Raw genomic sequence first — 3914 nt, forward strand, 5'->3', positions numbered from 1 at the left:
TTTCTGTCCGGTCGTTTTTTAAAAAGGTTTTATAGTTTATACACGATAGGTCTAAAATATTGTTGTTAATGTTCTTAAAATATTTTATTTTAGTTGTTCATTACTTCTCTTGTTTATTATTTTCTTTCCTCAAATGGGCTAGTTTTCCCTGCGCAAGGTCTTGGACTTATGGCATCCTGCTTTTCCAACTAGAGTTGTAGCTTAGGTAGTAATAACAATATAAAAAAGGCAAATGTACTGGTTTGTTTCACTGGGGTTGTGAACCGTGAGAAAGGAATGATCGGAGATAAAGGAAAGAAATACCGAAAGTAAAAATAGGAAGTTGATATCACTACATCCTGCTTGCCAGATATAATTTCCAATCTTATTATGATGTTAATACTTCTTTTGACTCGATATCAAATCCCAATAAAGCATTAGTGTTGATGGTGTTATTAAATGTAATGGTAAAAATAAAACAATATTATTATATCACCACATACACTTGTCAAAAGGGTTTAGTTGGCCTGGTTTGGACCGCTGAACTCTGCCCCACCAACACAGTCTTTATATAAGGGGGTTCAAAAACTCATGAACGGGTAGTTTGCCCCCAATAATCATGGTCAGAAATACATAAAACACAAGATACCGAGTAGGAAAAATATATGGTCCATGTATTTGGCTAGAAATTAAAGTATCATATATTTACCAAATCCACTATTAGGCTATGACCATAGACGTATTTTCATCATTCTTTGAATCTGCTTCAAAATCTAATTTAGCTTCAAAATCCGGTAATATAATTGGCCCTTCTTCAGCAGAGTCGAATTACCCGAAGAGGGAAGCAGCTGGTCCCCAGAAGCTTGTACAGAATAGCGGATAAATATAACCACGTGTATTTCAGCCATGAAATGAAAAATGAAAAGACTTGATTGGAGTTAGTACTTTCGGCCTACCATACTCAATTTTTTTAATGAGGCACATTTGCACCGACTCGCAGCGGTGACCTTTTCGCTCGGAAAAGTTTCCTGCTATCTGATTGGTTAGAATTATCTTGGCCAACCATTCAGCGATCAGGAAACTTTTCCGAGCTAAAAGGGCACCCCTGCGAGTCGCAGCAAATCTACCTCGCTAAAAAGAATTGACTATAGTGACATTGACGGGCAACGATGAGAATACATATACAAAGAGGTCGTACTTATACAGGTGGATAGGATCCCACAGCTCTATTTCTTCATAGTTCCAGATAAGTCAGAATTTAGACAATAGAATAACGCTAGATCAGGTCTGAGGTCTAAATTTGAACTATTGGTACAGGCAATTAAAAAGGATTCAACAATATATCTTTGGGTATAGTCTTTAACATGGACTATTTCACTCGCCTCTGACCAGGCAATTCTATACCTCAATCCTAGTCAGTGGGAGGACAAGGCATTTTTAAGAGAGTTCTTAGATACGGCCATCTTTTGCTCTTGTGTCCTGAGAGAATTGCCTTTGCATGTTAGGCTGACATAGAACAAGTTACAATCTGAACAGGAAAAGGATTATAATGATAATATAGTATTCCCTGTTTAGATTGTGTCTTGTTCTATGTCGGCCAAACATGCAAGGACATTTCCATCAGGATACAACAGCATAAGATGGCCATCTCTAAGGGATCTCAAAATAATGATTCACCCTTCCACTGGCTAGGATCTAGTCATAGGATCGGTTGGTAAGACGAGTGAAATAATCCATGTTAAAGACTATACCCAAATATATATTGTTGAATCCTTTTTAATTGCCTGTAATACTAGGCAGTCAGTTTATTCTAATAGACAGGCCTTCTCCATCATGAGGCTCAATACTACACAGTATTCTAGAAGTGGAAATGGAGGTACAGGGAACGAGAAGGAGAGGGAGACCAAAGCGAAGGTGGGTGGACTGTATCAAGGATGACCTTCCATCAAAGGGATTAACCAGTGATGAAGTGTGGGACAGAGGTAGATAGAGAATGCTGCCCAGAAACATCGACCGCACATAAAAGTGGGAAAAGATGCAGACAAAGAAGAAGATTCTAGAAGTTTAATTCCAGCTGTGACCAAGTTGTGGAATGATCTTTCTAATCGGCTATTTGAATCAGTAGAACTTCAAAAGTTCAAAATTACAGCAAATGTTTTTATGTTGAACAGGCTGACATGAATTTTTATATTTTATATATGACATATCTGTTTAGACGTTGTTACTGTTTTTAGAATGATTTATTGTTAATTTGTTCTCCTCATTTATATATTTCCTTATTTCCTTTCCTCACTGGGCTATTTTTGCCTGTCGGAGCACTTGGGCTTATAGCATCTTGCTTTTCCAAATAGGGTTTTAGCTTGGCCAGTAATAATAATAATAATAATGATAATAATAATAATGATAATAGTTCCAATTTAGACCTAAGACCTGGTGTGTTTTCAGTTAATCCGGTATCATTCTCTTATCTGAAATCTGTCTTATCTGGAATCATGAAGAAACTGAGAGCTGTGGAATCCTATACTCCCGTAGGAATACGATCTCTTTGTATATGTATTCTCATAGTGCGCCCGTCGATGTCACTAAAAGGGGGAAAGTACTGACTCCAGTCAAGAGTCTTCCACTTTTCATTTTGTGGATATAAAACATATTTTACAATCATCACGTGTCAGTATTCACAATTTCTACATATATATCTATCTACTTATCTATCTATCTATATACACATTTATATATATTCATATATATATATATATATATATATATATATATATATATATATATATATATATATATATATATATATACATATATATATACACACATACATACATACATACATGTATAAGGGTTTTTGCCGTGACCAAAGGTCTCATCAGGTGAGTTTTGCCTACTTCCACATTCGCAGGCTTGGTTCCCACGACCATCATTCCCTTCTCTTTGGCCTCAACAATGTATTTCAAACGCCATGAAGCTTTCAGCCAGGAAGTTAATCCAAGCTTTTAACCCAAGCAGCTTTAAGCCGGGCAGTTAAGCCAAGCTTTTAATCCGAGCAGCTTTAAGCCAGGCACTTAAACCAAGCTTTTAATCTGAGCAGCTTTAAGCCAGGCAGTTAAGCCAAGCTTTTAATCCAAACAGCTTTAAGCCACCCAGTTAAGCCAAGCTTTCAATCCAAGCAGCTTTTATCCAGGCAGTTAAGCCAAGCTTTTAATCCGAGCAGCATTAAGCCAGCCACTTTAGCCAAGCTTTCAATCCAAGCAGCTTTTATCCAGGCAGTTAAGCCAAGCTTTTAATCCGAGCAGCATTAAGCCAGCCACTTTAGCCAAGCTTTTAATCCAAGCAGCTTTAACCCAGGCAGTTAAGCCTAGCTTTTAATCCGAGCAGCATTAAGCCAGCCACTTTAGCCAAGCTTTCAATCCAAGCAGCTTTTATCCAGGCAATTAAGCCAAGCTTTTAATCCGAGCAGCATTAAGCCAGCCACTTTAGCCAAGCTTTTAATCCAAGCAGCTTTAAGCCAGGCAGTTAAGCCAAGCTTTTAATCCGAGCAGCATTAAGCCAGCCACTTTAGCCAAGCTTTCAATCCAAGCAGCTTTTATCCAGGCAGTTAAGCCAAGCTTTTAATCCGAGCAGCATTAAGCCAGTCACTTTAGCCAAGCTTTCAATCCAAGCAGCTTTTATCCAGGCAGTTAAGCCAAGCTTTTAATCCGAGCAGCATTAAGCCAGCCACTTTAGCCAAGCTTTTAATCCAAGCAGCTTTAAGCCAGGCAGTTAAGCCAAGCTTTTAATCCGAGCAGCATTAAGCCAGCCACTTTAGCCAAGCTTTCAATCCAAGCAGCTTTTATCCAGGCAGTTAAGCCAAGCTTTTATTCCGAGCAGCATTAAGCCAGCCACTTTAGCCAAGCTTTCAATCCAAGCAGCTTTTATCCAGGCAATTA

The sequence above is a fragment of the Palaemon carinicauda genome, chromosome 29 (assembly GCF_036898095.1).
Source record: "Palaemon carinicauda isolate YSFRI2023 chromosome 29, ASM3689809v2, whole genome shotgun sequence".
Taxonomy (NCBI): Eukaryota; Metazoa; Arthropoda; class Malacostraca; order Decapoda; family Palaemonidae; genus Palaemon; species Palaemon carinicauda.